A 13,203-nucleotide genomic window follows, 5' to 3' on the forward strand; every position below is an offset into this window, starting at 1 on the left:
GGTATTGAAAAGTCCATTTTTAATTTTACGCAAAATGCGATATCCGCCGAGTTATTCTGTCATGTTTTCTCCCTTTCTTTCCAAACCGCGACAAACGCAAGTCTCCCTTCTCTGCAGAATGCGATATATCCGCTCAACCAATCACAGCGCACCATTCCACGCACTCTAGACAATAATGGCGGCGCTTTGAATACACCTGGCACCCTAGTTTTCCTCCTCTATTTTGTACTTTGTGATCAACAAACAAACTTAGGGCTGCACGATAAATCGCACTCATTTTGGAATTTCTGTGGTTTAATGTGATGTTGTTCATGCATGTTCATGATGAAATTTTATTTTATTGTTGTAATAAAAATAATTTATTTAAAAATATATCGTTTTTAAATATGCACAAAATATTTTAGGAAAGATAATTCTATATATTTAGCTTTGTATAAATACAATTCAAGTAAATTAAATGTCCTAATTTAGTAAATGTGTGTATGTATGTGTGAGTGTGTATTACTGCTCCACACCTCCATTAAAGGCAAACAGACACGACACAGGAAGAATAATGGACACACACACAGGCATGCACATACTCTCTCTCTCTCCCTCTCTCTCTCTCTCACACACACACACACACACACACACACACACACACACTAATCTCTCTCTTTCTCTTTGTCACATCTGTCTGCGTTACTGAAAATATATTTTCTGTCATGAGCACATGTAGTCCCCCAGATGTCATACCCATCCACATTGATTCATATATATTTTCAGATTAACAAACTTAAAGCAGCTGTCTTTAAATCAATTATGCTTAGCAGTTAGTGGTAGCATCTAAATTAACTGGCTTTGTTATTGACTAAATTATCGGTTTATGGGCTGAATCAATATTAAGTCATCAAATCAGTCCAGTCAGCTGCTTGCTTTGCCTTTTTACAGTAGTTTTGCAGATATATTTCCAGCACATTTAAAAGAGCTACTTATAAAATATGAAAACATTATGAATAGTTTTGTGTATAAAATCTGATTTCATTAGTCATGTTCGAAGCCATTGCTATAAACAGCCCCAGTTGGAGGCTAATGAGCTACATCTTTTGGCAGAAGAATCGTTCAGTATGAATAAATGTAATTATCTATTGAACATTTGTGTCTTTTATCATATCGCTGTTGCCACCTTTTATAAAAGCAATAAGGCACTCGGTGCCACGTTACAGTTATTATAATGTGTTACATTTGATATATTATGAATAAAAAAAATGTATGTACATTTGCCTTAATTGCCTTTGTAACTGGTAATATTTTTGAACAGGGGAAAAAGAAGAAAAATTATTTCTTCTTCACACACCTCAAAACTAACACATAGTGTTCCAATCCACTAAGCAGCACTGATGAACAGACTTACATAACAGGCCTGCTGTCAAAGTGTTTTAATTCACTCATTCACATCATGCTGACATGACAGCTCCAACCTACAGCATGACTAATAAGAAAACTAATAATGATTTGCTCATCATATCAGACACTAGAAGAACATTGCTTGAGTAAGGTCGATAGGAAGGCAAATGATGTGATTTGAACATCACCGTCTTGCAAGCACATTTATTTGACAATATTCAACACTGACGCAACAAACAGTCCACACATTTGTTACTTTACCTACATCACAAAGCAACACTGTAAAAAATTATTGTGATTTTAACAGTAAAAGAGTGTAAAAATGCTACAGTAAAAACCTGTTAACTGGTTAACAGTACGTTTCCATACTATATTCGGTAAATAAATGTAATTACATTTAATGTAATTTTACAGTAAAATACTGTTAAAAATACGTTTTTTTGTGAATTTAAGTTAAGTCTGTAAAACCTAAAATGTTGCTACCATATTTTTTACGGTGAAGTTCTGGCAACCACAGCTGCCGGTATTTTACCGTAAATGTCACAGATTTTTTTTTACAGTGAATGCCTGATCTAAATGCACTGCAGCGGTGCAGTTTGTCCCCCACTCAATAAGCTCAATAATGGTCACAGAGATTATTTTTCTTAGATGTTTCAATTGCTGTCTTATTGTGTTCTGCTGTTATTAATAATAAAACGGTCATGCTTGACGAATAGTGTTTTTATCACTAGCTAAATGACTTCTTTAAACTTGTTTGATGCAATTTCCTGCATTTTCCTGAGGGACTAAGGTAAAATCTTATGAAAAGATTTCAATTGTGTACTGTAAGAAAAAAAATGTAGAAAAATGGAAAAGGTACTTGTAATTTGCTCCAAAGACATTTTTACATTTTCAAAACACAGGTGAAACGGCTGTATTAATGCAGTGTTTTTACAGAAATTTCTTAGAGTGCAAGAACAGGTCTGTGCTCAAAAATAAAAGTTTTTAAGTTTCAATTTATTAACATTAATTTAATGAATTAGGAACCGTAAAAAACCAAAAAAAACAATGAACAACAATTTCATTTTTTAATAATAGCAATTTATAAACATAAATATTTACAACTGTTTATTGTTAATTATGTTATTCATAATAAATAAATTAGTGTTAAAATATACATGATGACGTTAAAATATGCATAAATTAACATTAACAAAAAAAATAAATGCTGTAAATATTTATTTTTAGTTACATTTAACCTTATTACTCATTTAAAATAAAAAGATAATTACTGGTAAAATGGAAAATGAGTTTTTGCTGAAAGATTTTTTTTATTATTAAAACACTTGAATTCTATAAATAGAAAAACCTTCACAAAGCAATTTATCTGCACTGGATTTTGAGAAGCTTTATAATAGGAAACTCTCTATTTGCAGTTTATTGCAAGATATTGACAATTTGATTTTAAATGTTAGTGTCAGAAATGTGATTTACCTGAACTACAAACAATTTCATGGGCATATTGCACATGACAACTTGGCTCATATCAATTTCTGTTGCAGAAATGGATCTAAAATGTAATTTTGTGAGGAACATGACAGTCTGTATAGCCGGTGCTAGAAGACAGTGTTGTATCTTTGGTCATAATATAGTGCAGTGACTGACAACATGTTTCTGAAATAACACATACATCTACAACATGTTCTTGTCTGTAATATGAATATTGTATTGTTAGTTCTGTACTATGTTGAATAGACCATATATCTGCATATGAAGTGTTGTTAAACAATTTTAACAACTAAAATGCATATAATGTGAAAAAATAAAATAAACTGATTTTTTTTCACCATATTTGGGTGTTTTTTTTAAATCATCATTTCAGTTTCACACAAGAACAGAATCAGATGTTGTATTTTAAATCTTATCTATAGCCAACGTAAGAAGGAAACTCTGTCTAGAAATACACAGAGTTTGACAAAGCAAATCTCATTCCTAATATGCAAAGCATATTATTGATTTAGTGAAGTAGTATAATTAAGGTCTACATGAATAACAATCAGACTGAGGGAGAATTAATCAAGGTGAGCACAATGAATTGAGTATTCATAGAAACCATATAACAAGATTTTTTGTCCATATCTCCATATCATTAAAGGGATAGTGAATGAAAAGTATGAAAATTCTGTCATCATTCAAGTTGTTCCAAACCTGTATGAGTTTCTTTTTTTTTTTTTCTGTTGAGCACAAAATAAGACATTTTGAAGAATGCTGGTAACCAGAAGTCAATGGCTACAGTTTGTTTCAGCAAACAGGCTACAGTTGTCATAAAAAAATGAGAAAAAGTTTGTAACCGTATCTGTCCAGTGACACAGTCATAATTTTTTGTTGCCAATGCAATTCTTGTACAACTGTAATGAAAGTATGAGATCAGTTTTGAAAATGTACATTCTTGTGCAAACATTACAAAAGTCAAGACATTTGGAATGGGAGTGAACGATGTATGATGCATTATGAATGATAAAAAAGAGAATTCTTGCCATGACATAAAAAGCCTAACTGACTATACTGAGGTTGAACATGCATGCAAAACTGTCCCTCAAAACTAAGGCAAATTTGTCATGCATCTTTATGCTCCACAATGGAAAAAAAAGTCAGAATTGCGAGTTTGTATCACGCAATTCTGAGAGAAAAAAAAGTCAGAATTGTGAGATAAAAAATTGTGAGATAAAAAATTACCTCTTTTATTTTTTATTCAGTGGCGGAAACGGCCTTCCATAGGTTTCATCTCTGCAGATGGTCTCATTCCCCAGACTAGTGACCTCAAACCATAAACCAACAGCAGCACTTTAGTTCTTTCACCATCCACTGACAGTTTCAAGATTATTTGTGGCTTGAGAACGCCACCCTCTCTATTTTTCATTCACCACCTGCTTCTTTCACACGTTATTCTTCAAAGGTTAAGCGCCACAAGATATTTGGATTAGATTGGTGAGATAGCACTTGGTTTTTTCACAAGGTAATACCTTTAGTGGCGAGTCATTTCTTGTGTTTATCATCCTGGAAAGCTGTGCTGTGCTGAGCTACTGCAAATGCTGGGAGTTAGAGGAGAATCACTGACATGATGAGTAATCTTCCGGCTTGAAACGTCTGCGTTCTCTAGAATAACACCAGAGTGCAAACTGAGAGCTGACTGGGGTTGTTTGGAAGGCCAGAGAGACTAAATCGTCTGGATCTGTTTTTGATGGGTATACATTTTTCATTTAATAGAGACAATAGACAAGATGCCTAGAAGATGTGTGCCATCTTCACCCACATCTCCTGATAATCACCACAGGGCTCTATTCACAGCAAACTCAAATTGTCCAGATGTGTGACTGTCTCCAGAATCAATACTGTGATTGATGGAACTGACGGTCTTGAGGCTCTGAGCCAATTGAGGTAAAAATTGGAAGTTAAAATTGAACACTATAGGATGTTTAGAATGTCTTGTTTAGCTGTATTTTGGTTTCTTTTATTTAATTAATTCATTTGTAGCAAAACCTTCATTTCTATGGAGGACGAAACCTGCAAAAACAATAAATAAATAAATAAATGTGTGCATAAATACACATATTCTTGTTTAAATACATAAATAAATAATTAAACGTGATGAAAGTAGGCAAATAAATAAAATAAATTGGTGGGCAAATGGAAAATGTTTAAAGAAATGCTAAACTCATCCTAACTATTTTCCTTTGATTACTCATTTATTTCTGAATGTAGTGCAGGTCCTGCAGGATTTTTCCTTCAGGAATGCCTGCAGGATTTTTTTGTAAGGGTACAAAAGACAGTTTCTGACTTCCTATTATTGTGATGTTGTCAGTTTCCTTAGTGTTTTATCAACACATGCTGTAGGTGTTATTCAGACGGATTAATTAGACTCATACTAGGTAAAATAACATATTCTATAATAATTATAGGTAAACGACGTTTTATTTTATCATGCAACATGTGTAAACGCAAATGGGCCGATGGCTAGCTGTACATAAATAATAACAAATCCCCGCTTATTCATTTTCACTAGGGCGTACTAAATATGCATGGTTTTGGCGGTCATCTGTCAGTAAATTCAGTGATCTAGATCTAGTGTCGTTTGCTGATGTATTTATTAATTCAAGGAGCTTGCTCTCGTTTCTCAATGGTGGCGCTTTCTGATTTCAGCTTCTGATTTCATCTGAAGTCATGAGTGAATTCAGGAACTGTTAGTCCTCTGTTTAATTTAGTAATTGAAATGCAAAACCAAAAACAAGCATTTTTTCTTTTTTAAATCTTATAAAATTATATATTTTTCAGAATATTACAATCATCAAATGAGAATGATTATTTATTTAATTTATTTTGTGAAAAACCTGACTTTTTTCAATGCTTTTAGATCATGCCTTCATGCCAGATAATCAATAAATGAATCAATAAAATGAGTAAATAAATGATTATGCGATTAAATTGAATAATAAAATTATTAAATGATTATAAATGAATGAATAATAAATGATTAGAAAAGAAAGTAAAACAACACAACACAAATGTATGGTTGCTTTCTTGAAGCAACACACACAGGATGCTACAAAGAGTCCTTAGATCCTTCAGTGCCTTTCGCAAGACTTTTCATCTTCTGAAAGATCTTTCTTCCTCCCCATATTGCATGAGAACTGTGACTTACCTAATAATAATACCTCTCTAAGTAGGGTTTTCATTTACCTAAGAAGACCTGGCAGAATATTTAACAAACCCGTCTGAGATTGATAAATATCTAAATAGATATGAGAAAAAAAACAAGCAAACATATTCTTTGGGGGGAAAAAATCTGGTATCTGAATGTTTTTTTTACTGAAACCCTACTAAAATGTCACTTGCAAAATAATTTGGAACACAGTGTACACTGTTATTTTTTGCATTCATTAATAAACATGACTCAGAATCAGCCGATCCTGATTTCTGGATATTGCATGAGTTTACAATGATTTTGTTTTCCCTTACAGCAGGGGTGTCAAACTCAATTCCTGGAGGGCCGCAGCCCTGCAGAGTTTAGTTCTAACACTGCTCCAACACAAATACCATGTAGTTTTCAAATAAGCCTGAAGGACTTGATTATCTGGATCAGGTGCGTTTAATTGGGGTTGAAGCTAAACTCTGCAGGGCTGTGGCCCTCCAGGAACTGAGTTTGACACCTCTGCCTTACAGTCTTCTGAGGTCATCCGTAAAATGCTGAGAGACCGACATAACAAGAAGAACCCCACTCAGCCGAACCCTGTGTTTCCAAACTGGGGTGTATGACCGGCCTGCGGTGATTGGGAATTTCATCACTAGCCCCACTCCTGTGGGAGATCCCGTGGTGGCTGTTGGTATGTGACATGGCTTTCCAAAATCAGAGCCTTTGATGAGTAGGGAATCGTTACAGTGGTGAAGTAAGTTATTAGTAATTTGATGAGAGGTGATGAAGAAACACCAATACTTTATGTATCATGTGCATTAAGTAGATTTGCATAGACAAATAATTTATAATAAACACTGTAAAATTACATAAAAAATAAGAATGGTCAGTTTTGATTTCATGGGGACTTTAACATGTGTATTTACAGGTACAATGCCGCTGGCTGCACAGGAACTAGCTCTGGTGGAGGACCTGCTGTACTTGCTGATTGGTGTGGATGGAAGAGACATCACCGCTCAGCCTGTGCTCGGCAGACAGAGCTGCTCCTTCATAGTGGATCCTTCCCTCGACATGTCCATCAAAGAGCTGGTCAACCGGATATTACCGGTGGCATCCTGTTACTCCACTATCACACGGTCAGTGAACAATATGACCTTTAATATTTATATTAGTCCCTTGTTTACATTACCACAGTTTGAAATTACGTTTTTCACTCACCAGCCACTTTGACTAAAATGTTTAAGTTGCCAACCTTTCAGAATTTCAGAAATAATCCAGATGATCAAAATCACATCTTATATTTAAATTGATTTATTATTAATTATGTGATTCTGAATCATTGAACGTCTGTTTTATGACTTGTTTGCGGATGCCGTAAAGATAAAATTAAATGGAAATAAAAACTAAATTTTCTGTGATTAATAATAACAACAAACAATTATAATAATGGTAGTATTTTTCCATATATGGATATTAAGTTAAAATGCTTAATGGTTAATGGACTGAAGATGAGTGGAGCTTTTAGCTTGTGTATGTGCACGCATACAAATAAGCAATGTGTTTGATCTTTTAAAGACATTTTTGTTTTGCTAATGTTGGAGGTTCCTGGTTGGAGGACATAATTTATGACTCATAACCTGCCAAATTGGCTAATGATTTGATATGTGTAACCTGCCACGGTTGATTTTTCACCTACATCTGGTGGGTCGGCGGTGTTAATTTTAAACCCTGGTTGCAATATTAAATCAGTTTTGTTAATAATGTCAGAGGGCTTGTATAAAAGGGGTCATATAAGTTTTCCTCTGTATTTTGAGTTGATAAGATCCATAAAATTGCAAAGACTAAAGTCAAACCCAAAGAGATATTCTTCATAAAAGTTAAGACTCGTCCACGCTTCCTAAAACGCTTCATTTAAACACGCCCCCACATATCTACATCACTGTGTTGAAAGATTTGCATAACACTGCCCAAATGTTCACACAAAGAAAGAAGGCGTAACTTTTACTCTAACTGTAGTATTGTTGCCGTCATCGCCATTTCGTGGAGACGCTGTGTGTTTTCGAATATGGTAAGGGGCGCAACATTTCCGTCACATGCTTGAGGTATTCGGCCAATCACAACGCACTGGATAGCTGGCCAATCAGAGCACACCGCGTATTTCAGAACGATGAGCTTTTTAAAACTCGACGCATTTCAGAAAGGCGGTGCAGAGAGTAGCAACAATGATGTACGGTATGTGAAAAAAAATGTGTTTTATGAACCGCGTAAACACATTGCATTACACAAAATACACAAAATAATGTTATTTTTAGCATCGTCATGTGACCCATTTAAATAATTTGATGAAACGCAATGATATTTCATGTTCAAATTTTGCATGGCTTGCTCACGTCATCTGAGACTCATATAAACTACTTGCAATTAATTTGCATATTCTGTGTCCAGCTTCACAGAAGAGAAGTCGTCGTTTGAGTACGGTCAGGTGAATCATGCCTTGACTGCAGCCATAAGGACTCTGATGAAGGAATATCTCATCCTGGTGACACAGCTGGAGCATCTCCACAGACAGGGCACGCCCTCTCTGCAGAAGCTCTGGTTCTACATACAGCCCACCATGCGCACCATGGAAATCCTGGCCTCCATCGATAAAGCTCTCAACACATGTGGTTACTGTTAGAGATGCACCGATCGATCGGCCAGGGATCGGAATCGGCCGATTTTCCTCATGATCGGCCCGGATCGGTGATCGGTCGGTCAGTCTCACTTCTTTCCGATTCCGGGCCGATCCGTTTTGTTACCAGCGGCACAGGCAATAACGTCAGCCATGCATTCTAGCTCTCATCTCTCCGACGACCCCTTCTCTCTCACACGTCTCATTCGCTCCAGTTAAATAGTGCTTGTATTGTACATTATTTTAGTCATTCCTGTAGATTTCGCGCTTACACCAAAAGCGCGCGCACCACCACTGATCTATATTAGTGGAGCGCACAAGCCGCGCTCAGTCTCAAACAGCTTGTGAGCCACAAATAACAAAATGAGTGGCTAACTGCGCTAAAACGTTCAAATACAGACAAAATTATGTCAAAATGCCCGTCGTGGCGAGTATCTAGTTGAACACAGTCCATTTTGGAACGTTAAATAGTTGAGAAAGAGTATGTTGTGTAACAGTATATTGGGTCCGTGGATAAACTCTTAAAGGGACCGCAGTCCAATATTCCTGCTGCTGTCTGTCATGTTAATCAAAGAACAAAAGACAAAGAAAATCATTTTCTGCTCTTGATTGAATACGTTTTATAGCTTTAACGGTAAGCATTAATCTGTATTTAATTTTTACCATGAAGACTACAGAAATTAATGCAATCAAATGTAAAATAACATTGGATGTGTTATTTTACATTTGATTACTTTAATTTCTGTAGTATTTAATAGTGTTTCATAGCTCTCTTTAGTCTATTGCATTTATTCGTGCTGTTGTTTGCAATTTTTTTATTTGTTCTTATTTTATTACTGACTTTTTACTTGTGTTTTTTAAAATTAAAATAAAACTTTGCTTTGAAGAAAAGTAGATTTTTGTTTGTATATGCTGTCAATTATAGTTCTTAGAAAGAAAATCGGAATCGACAAAAATCGGTATCGGCAGATCACACTAACAAAAAAATCTGAAATCGGAATCGGCCAAGAAAATTGCAATCGGTGCATCTCTAGTTACTGTAATAGCACTTAGTATTTTGGAAGTGTCAACAGGCGTAATGAGTAAATTTTTTACAGTTTTTGCATTTAAAAATAAACTTTGAGTCAAAGTATATTTTTCATGTTCATTGATAGCTGGTTCGTGATTCTTTACCTTTATTAGTTGCAAATTGGCTTTTCAAAGCCTTATCTGAAAGTTTAATTAAGATTTTAAAGTTTTATGATGGTTACACAGATGTAATATTAAAAGCATCTAGATAGCTGCTAGGCATTGATGGCATGATTTAAGATTTTGATAGAATATTGCTAGCATGTTTTTGTCACATTGTTAGCATGTTGCTAATGTCTCCAGCATGTTTTAATGTGATTCTAGCAAATATAATGTATTATTAACATGTTTTTGCACAACGTTAGGATGAATTAGCATGTTACTAACCTGTTTCTAAAACTAAAATGTTTTGGAATGTTGCAAAATTGTTAACATGTTTCTGTCATGTTTTAGTATGGTGGCAGCATGTTTTACAATGTTTCTAACAAGTTAATAATGTTTTAATGTTGTTAGCATGCTTTAGTACATTAACATTTTAACGTTATTTCTAGTACGTTTCTAACATTTCTGAGCATGTTGCTGCTAGTATGATTCAGCACGTTGCTAGTATGATTTATGTGTTAGCATGTTTCTAGCATGTTGTTAATGCAATGCTGGCATGTGGTGGCATGTTTCTAGCATGTTTTACTGTTTGTAGCAAACATTTGTATTTCTAAATGGGGCCTTGGTAGAAATCGTGTTTCGGGGGGTTCACTTCGTCCGCACATAGCGCCGACACTGTTGACATGCTCATGCTAATGCGCTTTCTCCTTCGTCTCTTTCATGTAGACCCTCAGCCTGCTTCATGATCGTACCTTCAATTACACCGGAGACAGCCAGACTCAAGAGCTCTGCCTCTATCTGACCAAAGCAGCCAGCGTCCCCAACTTTGAAATACTTGAGAAGTGGATCTATAGGGGCATTATTAAAGACCCATACAGGTAGAATGTGACCCCGGACCTACAGGGCTGTCAGCCATTCGGTATCCTCTTGTGAATGCTTTTTAAATTAGGTTTTTTTTCTGTTAATAATATATTTTGCTTTTCAGTATGAATTACCCTTAAACATATTATATACATAACATATTGAGTATTTTCAGAAACATTAGAGGACATTACTAAACTAAAATTTGTATTTAATTTATATTTCATATATATATATATATATATATACACGCACACAATGCCATTCAAAAGTTTGGGATCAGTTAGATTTTTAATATTTTTTAACAGTTTCTTATGCTCATCAAAGCTGCATTCACAAAAAACTGTGATTTTTGGAAATATTATCGCAATTTAAATAACTTAATATTTTAATATACTTTAAAATATCATTTATTCCTGTGAAGCAAAGCTGAATTTTCAGCCTCATTATTCCAGTCTTCAATGTCATATGATCCTTCAGAAATCATTCTAATATGCTGATTTATTATCAGTGTTGGAAACAGTTGTGCTGCGTAATATCTTTTGGGACCTGTGATCATTTGTTTAGGATTCTTTGATAAATGAAAAGTTAAAAAGAACTGTGTTTATTCAAAATAGACATTTTGTGTTACAATATACATTACTATTCTTACTGATCCTAAACTTTTGAACAGCTGTGTGTGTGTGTATGTGTGTGTGTAAAACTCTTCATCAAGTACTGTTTTTTTTAAATCGTGAATTCATGGTTGAGGAGCATGAGCTGCAAAAAGAGAAGATTCAAGAGGATTATAATGACAAATACTGGGATCAGAGATACACTATCGTCCAGCACAGGATCCCATCATTCCTTCAAAAAATGGCAGATAAGATTTTAAACACAGGTGAGATATTTTCATTTATGAAACATTAGCTCAGTTCCGAATGTAATTAGACTGCATTTTAGGCATCAGTAGAAGGCAGCTGTCAATGGTAAAAATGTTCAAATTTCTAAAATTGCTAATGATTATAATGCCAGCTGGAAAGAGTGTCTAAATGCATTATTTTCATAACCAGTCCTAACTTCTTTCTCATTTCAGGCAAGTATCTGAATGTTGTGCGAGAGTGCGGTCGTGACGTAACCTGTCCAGATGCCAAAGAGGTTCTCTACACGCTTAAAGAGAGAGCGTATGTGGAGCAGATCGAAAAAGCATATTGCTACGCCAGTAAGGTTCTGCTTGATTTCCTGATGGAGGAAAAGGAGCTTGTTTCACGCCTGAGGTAAAACTTGAAAGTTTGAAATTGTATTTTCTGGTAGGGTTTCCTACAGTCATGTCAAATCAAGTCAAGCGTTTTTAACAATACACACTGTTTCAGTGTCATTTATAGAAAATGTATGAGTCACTGTTTAAAAGTATTTAGACCCTAGTGAACAGGAAATCAAATGTCAGCTTTCCCAAAAGATTTTGTTATTAGGAACAAATAAATGTTCCAAAAAAAAAAAGGACCTAGTAACACATAAAACCAATAGCGTAGTGCAGACGTGCCAAACTCCTAGTCCTTGGAGGGCCGCAGCCCTGCAGAGTTTATTTCCAGCCCTGCTCCAACACACAAACCATGTAGTTTTCAAATAAGCCTGAAGGATTTGATTAGCTGTAGGGATGCACCGAATGTTCGGCAACTGAAATTATTCAGCCAAAAATAGCAAAAAAATCTCTTTCGGTGTTCGGCCAAATAAGCGAAAAGGCCGAATAATATGTACCGAACAATGACTAACGCGATCAAATAGAGGCACGCACTAATGCAGCAAACATGTCGGCAGTGTTTAAAACTATCAGAGAAAGACGCAGAAATCATAACATTTTTGTGGATTTTTTTAAAGGCATGTGACAATGTGATACGTGCGACAACCGTCTTCCCAAATTCGTAATGAGAATCATTTATAAGTTTGCATGCTGTTGTCAACAAAAAGAAGCACTCAGATCTTCCTGCGGGTTTCTGCCAAAATAAAAGCTGAGAAAAAGCAACAACTCCATCAACATTCATAAATGTTAGTATTGTAATTTTACTGTTCTGGTAAAATAAAAATAAAAAAGTAAGACAATAATAAGGATAATAATAATTACCCTACAACAGCTCTATTAATACATTTATTATAACATTCACACAATGTTCACATTGGGATCTGTAATATATTCTAATGTTTTAAAAGAATTCTCTTCTGCTCAGCAAGGCTGCTTTTATTTGTACAGTAAAAAATACATGCCCGATTCAAGTCTCAAAAATGGCCAAAAGATATTATTTTACTAACTTATTAACTTTAAGTTAAATTGTGCTTTGTTGGTATAATGTCTGCTAGAATGTTAAAAAAAATGTTCAGTGTTAAGTAAATTTTTAAATTGCTGTTTTGTAATTGATTTTTTTATTTGAAAAGCGGGACAAAACAGTAAAAAGCACATTTTGGCAATTTA

The 13,203-nt window shown here is 34.8% G+C and overlaps 1 pseudogene; it reads left to right on the forward strand.

Annotated features, from left to right (window-relative positions):
- Positions 1-4,646: 4,646 nt before the first annotated feature.
- The window catches only part of LOC107745667 (gamma-tubulin complex component 2-like), a 17,164-nt pseudogene continuing 8,607 nt past the window's right edge, over positions 4,647-13,203 (forward strand).

The sequence above is a fragment of the Sinocyclocheilus rhinocerous genome, unplaced genomic scaffold (genome assembly GCF_001515625.1).
Source record: "Sinocyclocheilus rhinocerous isolate Xijiao unplaced genomic scaffold, SAMN03320098_v1.1 scaffold768, whole genome shotgun sequence".
NCBI classification, from domain to species: domain Eukaryota; kingdom Metazoa; phylum Chordata; class Actinopteri; order Cypriniformes; family Cyprinidae; genus Sinocyclocheilus; species Sinocyclocheilus rhinocerous.